Here is a 13,635-nt window from a genome sequence, read left to right as displayed (position 1 = left end):
GAAGGATGAAAAGCAATCCATCAACGACCCACTTGCCACCTTGGCCCGCGTTGTTGAAATGGTTCAAATGGCTCTGAGCACTATGGCACTTAACTTCTGAGGTCATCAGTCCCCTTAGAAATACTTAAACCTAACTAACCTAAGGACATCACACACACCCATGCTCGAGGCAGGATTCGAACCTGCAACCGTAGTGGTCGCGCGGTTCCAGACTGTAGCGCTTAGAACCTCTCGGCCACCCCGGCTGGCGGCTCTCGTTGTCTGACACCGCCAAGCAGCAGTGCTGCTCAATAGCTGCCGGAGAACTGGCTATTATTCCTGTTTTACTGTTCCTTTTAATACATATCTGTAAAACTAATTTTCGGCTATACTAATTTGGGAGCGAATGCGCTTGTAAAATTTGGACTTAAAAAAAGTTTTCCGTGTGATGGCGAACGAACCGACGCTTTCGTTGACAATGAGCATCGCATGAAACATGTGATGAGCAGTATTTGTTTAAGCTGAGCCCGGCTACACACTGCAAAAACATAACTGCAAATACCTGCCGTAACACTAGAGGAAAAGCGCATGACGATTCTCAGAAGAGAATATATGCTACAGTATACTTTGTAGTGCCAGTATGCACGAACGCTAGACGTGAAACAGTGTATAATTGCGTAGGCTTCCGCGGCCAGAGTCAGTCGACATAAAAGTTTTCTGGGTTTGGTACCGCGTGATAATGTAAAAACTACTGCTGCTGTAGAAAAGCCAACGTTTCGGCCACGATTGCAGCGGCCTTCTTCTGGGTCTAAGACTTAGACCCAGAGAAGGCCGCTGCAATCGTGGCCGAAACGTTGGCTTTTCTACAGCAGCAGTAGTTTTTACATTATCACGCGGTACCAAACCCAGAAAACTTTTATCTCGAAAGTAAGAGTATTTTAGGTACATTCACCATTCTTGCACAACTTAATTCTCATGGTAAGAAATAATTAGAAATAAAATGTTTATATATATTTGCTGTCTTCCAATCTGCTCGTTGCGTTAAGTCGGCTTTCTTATGTGACCACTGAAACACGTTTCTTATCCTTTTCCGTCATTTGTCAACATTAGATCAGCTGTTCAAACACAGCTTCTACAGACAAGTGAGTTAAATGACAAAGAGCTTCAAAAAAGTGGCTTAGTGTGTTTCACGTACTACGTTAATCACAGTCTAATTGGCCTAACATCTCTACAGGTCAAAAGCTAAACACAGACTCTCAGAATTGGCACGTAACACATACTTATCATCTCACATATTCGCAAGTGTTTTCACGAAACTGGTACTTTCAGTTAAAAAAATTTATAATTATCAGATTAATTATGAAATGCGTATAAACTTTTAGAAACCTGAGAATTAGGATTATAAGATCTTAGTATTGGTCGCTGAAGTTTTATTCAATTTCAGAAAGAATATTCTAGAATGCTACAGTTTTCATGGTCAAGAACTTTTCAGACAAATTAATTGTGCAAAAAGGAAAGTAGGGAGCACAGTAGAGAGAAAGAGTTTCAGTTGAGGTACTTCAGAGCTAATATACTCGTAAAAGCTTTCACCCATGTACAAGTTATAGGCAATGCATGTTTTAAAATATTGAACATGGCAGCAGTCAACAGCAGTAGAATTATAGAGACAGTGGAAATCGCACAGCCAACCGGTTGCACGTCAAATGTTTATTCAAACCTTTACCTACGTTTCGACCTGTCTTCCTCAGAAGAAGTAATAACACGTTTCCATAGTGTGTAAAAAGGGAAACGAAGTCATAAGGCTTAGTCAGCAGTAAAATGATCCATATAACTGCTATGGCATAGCCGTAAAGCTTAGTCAAGAGTAAAAATGATCCATGCAAAATTTAAGGCAGACGTGCATCAAGCACACAGACAATTCGGTTGCAGGATGTTCTTCACGGCTCCTTTCTCATTGCTGTGTGTCTTATACGCACCCGTGAAAAACGATGTTTTTAAAAATTAGTGTGTACGTGAAGAAGTGTGATCTGGCAGTAGAATGAGAGGCTAGCCCATCCACGTGGCCTCCGTCCCATATTGACACTATGTATACTGTTTTCAGCTGCTTGCTAGGCATTTACACCATAGTTGTTAACAAACCGGCCAACATGCGTCATCCCTACTAAGTTCCAGAAGGTTCTTGGCAAGGACCTGTGGCATGTGTTTTTAAAGAGAATATTAGGACTGTTTTAACAAAACTCAGCAAACGCCATTTACACAATTTTACAGGAGGTACCTTTTTATCTGCACTCAATATCATTGATTAAAAACATTTCATAAAAATAATACCGGACATCCGTGAGACTGGTATTGATTAAGGAAAAATTGAAGTTCATCATCAACAGTCTTTATTGAGAAGAAATGTTACAAATTAAATTTTTTTATAAAACTCAACATAACCAATTTTTCATGCCTGTTTCTCCTATACTTGCTTCTTCTTCTTTCGTTTCACCCTCTTTGGGGTACGCTGGATCAATCATTTCTTTGTGCGTTGTTCTTTTCTTAGGGCCCACTATTTCTTCATTCTTTCTGATCTTCTTCTCCTCTCTTCTTCCGAGATGAAGGGTTTGGACTTTTGTGTAGATTTGTCTTGGAACCTTATGTTTTCATCTTTAGTAATTAATCTAGCTGTTCGATCAATAACTGAATTTTCTGAAATCTTTAATTCTACTAGGTCTTTCTCAGTTTCTTTAAACCAGTTGGGTTTCGTTTTGCGGCTACGGAAGAAGTCAAAGATTTGTTTATTTAATCTGTTGGAATTCATTCTGAGAAGATGACCATAAAAATTTGTTCTCCTTTTTCGCATAGAATCAGAAAGTTTTCCAATTTTCTTGTAGAGAGTTTCATTTTTGATGCATATAACCTTATTGGCTCGAAATTTTGGCCCAATGAATTTTCTTAAAATGTTTCTTTCTTTTAGCTCAAGTGTCTCCATTTGGCCTTTGAAATTCATGTTAAGTGTTTCTGCTACATACAGTGCTTCTGGCTTAATCACTGTATTGTGTAATTTTGGAGCCCGCATCTCGTGGTCGTGCGGTAGCGTTCTCGCTTCCAACGCCCGGGTTCCCGGGTTCGATTCCCATCGGGGTCAGGGATTTTCTCTGCCTCGTGATGGCTGGGTGTTGTGTGCTGTCCTTAGGTTAGTTAGGTTTAAGTAGTTCTAAGTTCTAGGGGACTGATGACCATCGATGTTAAGTCCCATAGTGCTCAGAGCCATTTGAACCTTTTTTTTGTAATTTTGGACCCTCATGAAAGTGATTTTTTGTTGTATGCATTTTTTATTAGTTGGAAGGCCAATTCAAGTTTATTTTTTATGGATTCCATTGCTTTGCTTTCCCCAGCATTCCATCTAATCCATTCTCGGAGATATTTGAATTCTTTTACTATTTTAATCTTCTGTTCTTGAACTTTGAGGTATTTACATGAGCAATAGCAGCAAGTGCCACTTACTAACAAATTTATGGAAACGTGAAGAGTAACTGGGTGCGTCCAGCAAAATAAATATTCTTGTAAACCACTTATACACCGGAAGACCGAGGATGGAAGCCCTCGCGCGCTTCATCAAAGAAAATAAAAGTGACTGACACTGGAATTTTTAAAAAAATGTATCTTCTATTTCACTATATTAATACAGAAAAACTGGTTCCGTTGCTGTATCTTTTAATAGCATCCACTGTGGTTGTGTGCAAGGCACACCAGCAACAAGACACAAGCAATACCTTCACTGAGCGGTACCCACAGTAACGTTACTGATGACAGTGTCTCTAAAGCGGAATTACTAAATACGGTTTTTCGAAATTCCTTTACCAAAGAACACGAAGGAAATATTGCAGAATTAGAATCAAGAATTCCTGCCAACATGAGTACGTTAAAAGTAGATTTCTACGGCGTAGCAAAGCATCTCACATCACATAATAAAGTCTTTCTATTCAGATTGTATACCACTTAGATTCCTTTCAGACTACGCTCATATAATAGCTCCATACCACGCAGTCATATACAACAAAAAATGTTTCAAATGGCTCTGAGCACTATGGGACTCAACTGCTGTGGTCATCAGTCCCCTAGAACTTAGAACTACTTAAACCTAACTAACCTAAGGACATCACACACACCCATGCCTGAGGCAGGATTCGAACCTGCGACCGTAGCAGCAGCGCGGCTCCGGACTGGAGCGCCTAGAACCGCACGGCCACCGGGCCGGCCATATACAACAGCTCGTACCTAAAATAAATGGTTCAAATGGCTCTGAGCACTATGGGACATAACATCTGAGGTCATCAGTCCCATAGTCTTAGAACTACTTAAACGTAACTAACTTAAAGACAGCACACACATCCATGCCCGAAGCAGGATTCGAATTTGCTACCGTAGCAGCAGCGCGATTCCGGTCTGAAGCGCCTAGAACCGCTCGGCTACAGCGGCCGGCCGTACCTAAAGACTGGAAAGTTGCACAGGATTAATTGCAGACCCATATCGTTGACGTTGGTTTGCATTAAGCTTATGGAACACATAGCGTGTTTGAACATTGTGAGTTACCCCGAAGAAAACGATCTATTGACACACAGCACGGATCCAGAAAATGTGATTCTTATTGAACATAGCTGGCTCTTTATTCACACCAAGTACTGAGTGATGACGACAGGGGATCTAAACTGATCCCATATTTCGAGGCCTCCGAAGACTTTTGACAAGGTTCGCCACAATTTGCTGCTAATCAGTTACGCCCCCATGGAGTATTGTCTGAATTGCGCGACTGGTTTCGTCATATCCTGTCAGAAAGGTCACAGTTCGCAGTAACTGACGGAAAGTCATAGAGTAAAACACAAGTGATACTTCCCCAAGGAAGTATTATAGGCCCTCTGCTGAAACGTTTGAGTTCAGCTACTTATGCTCTTAGGGTCATTGCAAATTTTGGCGATATACATCTCAGTAAATTAGCTTACCACGCCTATTTTCATTCTCTGCTTGCGTATGGCATCATATTCTGGGGTAACTCATCATTGAGTAAAAGAGTGTTCATTGCACAAAAGCGTGTAATCAGAATAATTGCTGGAGTTCATCCAAGATGATCCTGCAGACACTTATTTAAAGAGCTAGGGATCTTCACTGTAGCCTCAAAATATATATATTCGCTTATGAAATTTGTTATTAACAATCCGAACGAATTCAAAAGTAATAGCAGTGTACATGGCTACAACACTAGGAGAAAGGATGATCTTTACTACTCAAAGTTAAATCTAACTTTGGCTCAAAAGGCGGTAAATTATGCTGCCACAAAAGTCTTTGGTCACTTACCTAATAGCATCAAAAAATAGTCTGACAGATAGCCATATAGCATTTAAAAGGAAATTAAAAGATTTTCTGAATAGCAACTCCTTCTACTCATTAGATGAATTTTTTGATATAGTATGTGGGTAGTTTCCCCACCCTTCACCCCCCCCCCCCCCAAAAAAAAATTAAGTGTCATGTAATACTCTGTGTAGTGTAATATCTTGTATAGACACCTTTTATTAACCTGACACGTTCCACATTATTACGAAGTGTCGTATTCATGATCTGTGGAACAAGTGCTAATCTAATCTAATCTCTGATCTACCTAATCTACAATTACAAGTGTGAAGTCATCCACTGAACACTAAAAGGAATAGCCGGCCGGTGTGGCCGTGCGGTTCTAGGCGCATGGATGTGTGTGGTGTCCTTAGCTTAGTTAGGTTTAAGTAGTTCTAAGTTGTAGGTGACTGATGACCACAGATGTTAAGTCCCATAGTGCTCAGAGCCATTTGAACCACTAAAAGGAATCTGCTAAATTTCGATTACCAGTTAAATCAGACGTTTTGCGCTCATATAACAAGTCATCACTTTTGTTTCCGGGAAATTCCATTCCTATCCTCCACTACACGCTGTTGCCAGGTCTAGGTTCAAATGGTTCTAACAAGGGAACCTCCCCATCGCACCCCCCTCAGATTTAGTTATAAGTTGGCACAGTGGATAGGCCTTGATAAACTGAACACAGATCAATTGAGAAAACAGGAAGAAGTTGTGTGGAACTGTGAAAAAATAAGCAAAATATACAAACTGAGTAGTCCATGGGTCACATAAGCAACATAATGGACAATGTGAGATTAGGAGCGCCGTAGTCTCATGGTAGCGTGAGCAGCTGTTGAACGAGAGGTCCATGGTTCAAGTCTTTCCTCGACTGAAAATTTTACTTTCTTTATTTTGCATAGTTATGATCTGTCCGTTCGTTCATTGACATCTCTGCTCACTGTAATAAGTTTAGTGTCTGCGTTTTGCGACCGCATCGCAAAACCGTGCGATTAGTAGACGAAAGGACGTGCCTCTCCAATGGAAACAGAAAACATTTGATCGCAAGGTCATAGGTCAACTGATTCCTCCACAGGAAAACACATCTCATATATTCTATACGACACTGGTGACGGCATGTGCGTCACATGACAGGAATATGTTGTCGACCCACCTAACTTGTACACTTGGCGAATGGGTAAACAGATTCTTCTACCTTGCCCGATTGAGGTTTTCTTGTGGATGTGATAATCACTCCCAAAAAAGTGATGAAAACATAAGAGTTTGTCACATAAACTGAAAATAAAAAATTAAACTTTTCACTCGATAGAAGATTTGAACCAAGGACCTTTCGTTCCGCAGCTGCTCACGTTACCACGAGACCACGACGCTTCAGCGTTCCCGTCGTCCTTAATGTTGCCTATCTTCCCTTGAACTACTCAGTTTGTATATTTTGCTTATTTTTTCATAGTTCCGCACAACTTTTTCCTGTTTTCTCTATTGATCTGTGTTCAGTTTTTCAAGGCCTATCCACTGCGTCAATTTATAACTAGATCTGAGGGGGGTGCGATGGGGAGGTTCCCTTGTAAGCACTATGGTACTGTCAGTTCAATAAGTACCTAGGGATTACAGTTACCAACAACGTACATGGGAACGATCACATAAATAATGTTCTGGGGAAGCTGAAGCAAACACTGCGTTTTATTATCAGAACACTTAAAAGATACCCTTCGTTTGTTTGATCTCTGCTAGAGTGTTATTGTGCTGTATGGGATCCGTACCAGATAGAGTTGTTAGAGGATATCGAAAAAGTTCAGACAAGGGCAGCTCGTTTTGTATACTATCGCATAATAGGGGAGGGAGTGTCACCAGAGAGGTTAGGCGAGCTGGGGCAGCATTTAAACAAAGGCGTTTATCCTTGTGGAGTGATCTATACACGAATTTCGAATCTCCAGTTTCCTCCTACGAATACGAAAATATTTTGTTGACACCGACCTGCATAAGGAGAAATGATCACGGTAATAAAATAAGAGAGATTAGAGATGACAAGGAAAAATATACGAGTTCGTTTTTCCTGTGCGCTGTTCGGGAGTGGAACTGTAAGAAATAATGTGGAAGTGGTTGGATGAACCATCTGCCAGGCATTTAAGTGTTAACTAGAGAGTAGTCAGGTAAATGCAGACGTGTGTCTCCCGGAGCAGCAGCTACGTCGGCGGCTGGAAGACACGGTCTGTGCCGATGCGTGTTCCGCCGTGGCGGAATTTTGGAACGTGGCCCGCTGTGCGGCCGCGCGCCTGCGGCAGCGCCGTTATTAACCCCCGCAGCAGCGACCTGTATTAGCATGCGGCGGTCCGCGACTTCCAGCTCCAGCCCCCGGGGCCTCGAGCAAAGCGAGACGCGGACGAGCCAGCCGCAGTCGCCGCGGATGCAATAAGCCAGCCCGCCACCTCGGCGCCACTGCGCAGTTCCTTACTGGCTTCACCTTCCCTCACTGCTGTGTTCCGAAACGGCCTTGTAGGCATGGGAATTGTGCCATTGTGGCTGGAACGTGGTAACACTTCTCACTCCGGCTAAACACGCCGCGAATGCTTTTATCCTTGCCTCCGTTACATTGAGGCATTGACGCTATCCTGTCTTATCCAAAGAGTCGTCATGTGGACACGTTGGTATCAACGATGTACCACCTTGCGTAGCTCTTTGACCTGGCCGTATGAGTTTCAGTGACTCGAAGGTGCCGGCCGGGGTGTCCGAGCGGTTCTAGGCGCTACAGTCTGGAACCGCGCTACCGCTACGGTCGCAGGTTCGAAGCCTGCCTCGGGCATGGATGTGTGTGATGTCCTTATGTTAGTTAGGTTTAAGTAGTTCTAACAAGGGAACCTGCCCATCGCACCCCCCTCAGATTTAGTTATAACTTGGCACAGTGGATAGGCCTTGATAAACCGAACACAGATCAATTGAGAGAACAGGAAGAAGTTGTCTGGAACTGTGAAAAAATAAGCAAAATATACAAATTGAGTAGTCCATTGGTCACATATGCAACATTACGGAGTTCGTGGGTTCAGGAGCGCCGTGGTCTCGTGGTAGCGTGAGCAGCTGCAGATGAAGAGGTCAGAGGTCCTTGGTTCAAGTCTTCCCACAAGTGAAAATTTTACTTTCTTTATTTTTGCGTAGTTATTATCTGTCCGTTCGTTCATTGACGTCTCTGTTCACTGTAATAAGTTTAGTGTCTGTGTTTTGCGACCGCATGGCAAAACCGTGCGATTAGTAGACGAAAGGACGTGCCTCTCCAATGGGAACGGAAAACATTTGATCGCAAGGTCATAGGTCAACCGATTCCTCCACAGGAAAACACATCTGATATATTCTATACGACACTGGTGACGGCATGTGCGTCACGTTGGGTGGCTTGCGGAGTATAAATGTAGATGTAGTAGATGTAGACAGGAATATGTTGTCGACCGACCTAACTTGTACACTTGGCGAATGGGTAAAAAGACTCTTCTACCTTGCCCGATTTAGGTTTTCTTGTGGATGTGATAATTACTCCCAAAAAAGTGATGAAAACATAAGAGTTTGTCACATAAACTGGAAATAAAAAATTAAAATTTTCACTCGATTGAAGATTTGAACCAAGGACCTTTCGTTCCGCAGCTGCTCACGTTACGACGAGACCATGGAGCTACTGCTCTCCCAGCGTCCTTGATGTTACCTATCTTCCCATGAACTACTCAGTTTGTATATTTTGCTTATTTTTTCTCAGTTCCACACAACTTCTTCCTGTTTTCTCAATTGATCTGTGTTCAGTTTTTTAAGGCCTATCCACTGTGCCAACTTATAACTAAATCTGAGGGGGGTGCGATGGGGAGGTTCCCTTGTAAGTTCTAGAGGACTGATGACCTCAAAACTTAAGTCCCATAGTGCTCAGAGCCATTTGAACCATTTTGACTCGAAGGCGACTGTTTGACTCGCTGCGGTCATTCGCCTGGCGACCTGCCGCGAGATCTCATTCTGAACTTGGTGTGGCGAGTGCGCAGTTGTTCGAGAGTTTGTTCTCTTTGTGGTCTTGGATCTGCGTGGTCAGACAGTAGCATTTTGCTGTTTCACAGTGCGCTGCTGCGAATCTGTTGGTGAGATCGCTACATTTTAGCTCAAGCAATGCATTTCGAATGTAATCGCCTTCGTTAATGTAGGTCGAACTTGTTTTTCTGGTGTCATAGTCAGGCATAGGAAGTCTCTAGGCAGTACTAGGTAATCCAATTGAATAAGCACTTTAGTGGTCATTACGAACTGAGCCTTGCATCTAAGCCTCGCGCTACCTCCCTGTAGAGCCTTGTAATAAGAAACGAGGGAAGAGGATGGTGTTGTGGGTGGCCAATATCCTCTTTCTACAAGACAAGTGAACACGTGAAATAATACGGTTCTTTATCCACATTGACTGGATACTTATCTTTAATAGAGTGCGACAAGCTTTTCTGTAACAGTCTTCTTGTAGACAGTATCGGTAATCTTGCTATAGTCACAGTTCTGATCGCTATGTACTACCGTAGTCTGTGACCCATTCTGCGAATAGACTGACAGACGCCAAACTGGAGTGTGAGTTAGTGAGCGGTCAGCGGCGAAGGCCTAAATACACTCCTGGAAATTGAAATAAGAACACCGTGAATTCATTGTCCCAGGAAGGGGAAACTTTATTGACACATTCCTGGGGTCAGATACATCACATGATCACACTGACAGAACCACAGGCACATAGACACAGGCAACAGAGCATGCACAATGTCGGCACTAGTACAGTGTATATCCACCTTTCGCAGCAATGCAGGCTGCTATTCTCCCATGGAGACGATCGTAGAGATGCTGGATGTAGTCCTGTGGAACGGCTTGCCATGCCATTTCCACCTGGCGCCTCAGTTGGACCAGCGTTCGTGCTGGACGTGCAGACCGCGTGAGACGACGCTTCATCCAGTCCCAAAAATGCTCAATGGGGGACAGATCCGGAGATCTTGCTGGCCAGGTTAGTTGACTTACACCTTCTAGAGCACGTTGGGTGGCACGGGATACATGCCGAAGTGCATTGTCCTGTTGGAACAGCAAGTTCCCTTGCCGGTCTAGGAATGGTAGAACGATGGGTTCGATGACGGTTTGGATGTACCGTGCACTATTCAGTGTCCCCTCGACGATCACCAGTGGTGTACGGCCAGTGTAGGAGATCGCTCCCCACACCATGATGCCGGGTGTTGGCCCTGTGTGCCTCGGTCGTATGCAGTCCTGATTGTGGCGCTCACCTGCACGGCGCCAAACACGCATACGACCATCATTGGCACCAAGGCAGAAGCGACTCTCATCGCTGAAGACGACACGTCTCCATTCGTCCCTCCATTCACGCCTGTCGCGACACCACTGGAGGCGGGCTGCACGATGTTGGGGCGTGAGCGGAAGACGGCCTAACGGTGTGCGGGACCGTAGCCCAGCTTCATGGAGACGGTTGCGAATGGTCCTCGCCGATACCCCAGGAGCAACAGTGTCCCTAATTTGCTGGGAAGTGGCGGTGCGGTCCCCTACGGCACTGCGTAGGATCCTACGGTCTTGGCGTGCATCCGTGCGTCGCTGCGGTCCGGTCCCAGGTCGACGGGCACGTGCACCTTCCGCCGACCACTGGCGACAACATCGATGTACTGTGGAGACCTCACGCCCCACGTGTTGAGCAATTCGGCGGTACGTCCACCCGGCCTCCCGCATGCCCACTATACGCCCTCGCTCAAAGTCCGTCAACTGCACATACGGTTCACGTCCACGCTGTCGCGGCATGCTACCAGTGTTAAAGACTGCGATGGAGCTCGGTATGCCACGGCAAACTGGCTGACACTGACGGCGGCGGTGCACAAATGCTGCGCAGCTAGCGCCATTTGACGGCCAACACCGCGGTTCCTGGTGTGTCCGCTGTGCCGTGCGTGTGATCATTGCTTGTACAGCCCTCTCGCAGTGTCCGGAGCAAGTATGGTGGGTCTGACACACCGGTGTCAATGTGTTCTTTTTTCCATTTCCAGGAGTGTACTTGCTGTCGAGAGGGCATAGGCGGCGTGTTCCTTGCGGGTGTGTGTCTGGCATCTCTTGTGATAGGCGCACAGTAACTGACCTTACTATTGATCTTCGCGCTTCGCTGACCGGTGAGCTGGCGACAGCTTACGCCAGCACACTCACTTTAAACACTCCACCTCTCCAACTGTTGCCAGGAGTTGATCACTGGGATCGATGGCATTCACAGTAACAGCACTTGATCCACGATTACTTGATTCCATGAATCTATGTCCTGAATGTGCAGCACAGGCTATGAACTAGCACAAGTTTTACAGAAGTTCGAAATGTGGCGCGTACTGCGCGCTGTTTTTAATAATTTCAACAACGAAATTCTGTCTCGAAATTGGCAGAAAACCCAAAGAGATTCTGGTCATACATAAACCACACCTGTTGCAAGGCGCAATCAGTACCTTCACCGCGCAATAACAACGGTGAAGTCAGTGATGATAAGTGCCACTAAAGCAGAGTTAATAAACACGGTTTTCCGAAACTCCTTCACCAAAGAAGACGAAGTAAATATTCCTGAATTCTAATCACGAACAACTGCCATGATAAGAAACACAGAAGTAGATATCCTCGGTGTAGCAAAGCATCTTAAATGGCTTAATAAAGGCAAGGCCTCCGGTCCAAATTGTATACCTGTCAGATTCCTCTCAGACTACGCAGGTACAGTAGCTCCATATTTAGTAACTATACACAATCGCTTGCTAAAGATCCGTGCCTAAAGCCATGAAAATTGCTCAAGTCACACCAATATCCAAAAAGGGAAGTAGGAGTTATCCGCTGAATTACAGGCCTATATCACTAACGTCGATCTGCAGTAGGGCTTGTGAACATACACTGTGTTCGAACATTATGAATTACCTCGAAGAAAACGATTTATTGACACATAGTCAGCACGGGTTCTGAAAATATCGTTCTTGTGAAACACAACTAGCTCTTTGTACACATGAAGTAATGAGTGCTATCGACAGGGGATGTCAAATTGATTCCATATTTTTAGTTTTTCAGAGGCTTTCGACACCGTTCCTCACAAGCGTGTTCTAACGAAACTGCATGCCTGCTATCGCCTCAGTTGTGCGACTGGATTCGTGATTTCCTGTCAGAAAGGTCACAGCTCGTAGTAATAGACAGAAAGTCATCGAGTAAAACAGAAGTAATATCCGACGATCTCCAAGGAAGTGTTACAGGCCCTCTACTGTTCCAGATCTCAGATGATCAAAACGACTTGCAAAATGATTTAGATAAGATATCCGTGTGGTGCAAAAAGTGGCAATTAACCCTGAATGAAGAAAAGTGTGAAGTTATTCACATGAATACTAAAAGAAATCAGCTAAATTTTGATTACGCGGTAAGTCACACAAATCTGAGGGCTGTAAATTCAGCTAAATACTTAGGGATTACAATTACAAATAGCCTAAATTGGAACAATCACATAGATAATGTTGTGGATAGAGCAAACAAAAGACTGCGATTCATTGGCAGAACACTTAGAAGGTGCAACAGGTCTGCCAAAGAGACTGCTTACACTACGCTTGTCCGCCCTATTCTGAAGTATTGCTGTGCGGTGTGGGATCCGAATCAGGTGGGACTGACGGATGACATCGAAAAAGTACAAAGAAGGACAGCTCGTTTTGTATTATCGCGAAATAGGGGAGATAGTGTCATAGACATGATACGTGAATTGGAGTGGCAATCATTAAAACAAAGGAGATTTTCGTTGCGACGAGATCTCCTCATGAAATTTCAATCACCAGTTTTCTACTCCGATTGCGAAAACATTCTGTTGGCACCCACCTACATAGGGAGAAATGATCATTACGATAAAATAAGAGAAATCAGGGCTCGCACAGAAAAATGTAAGTGCTCGTTTTTCCCGCGTGCCGTTCGAGAGTGGAACAGTAGAGAGACAGCTTGAAGGTGGTTCATTGAACCCTCTGCCAGGCACTTTATTGTGAATAGCAGAGTAATCACGTAGATGTAGATGTAGAGAAGATGTAGCCAAGATGATGGCGTTCACCTGATGAGCTTCATGCTGCTCACCGCTTACCGTCTACTGATGGAGAAACTGTCCTCCGACAACACCAGGGGGCAGGGTGCTGTCGGTACTGGACTTCACCACGGAAGCCAAAAACTGGGCCTCTTGGGGTCCACGTTCCTGTTCAACACTCAGGCACCTTCTGGTGCTGAAACCTGCTAGAGGTAGGGAAGATTTCAACGGACCACACGACT

Source organism: Schistocerca piceifrons, chromosome 1 (genome assembly GCF_021461385.2).
Source record: "Schistocerca piceifrons isolate TAMUIC-IGC-003096 chromosome 1, iqSchPice1.1, whole genome shotgun sequence".
Taxonomy (NCBI): domain Eukaryota; kingdom Metazoa; phylum Arthropoda; class Insecta; order Orthoptera; family Acrididae; genus Schistocerca; species Schistocerca piceifrons.
Note: the sequence above shows the minus strand (reverse complement) of the source record.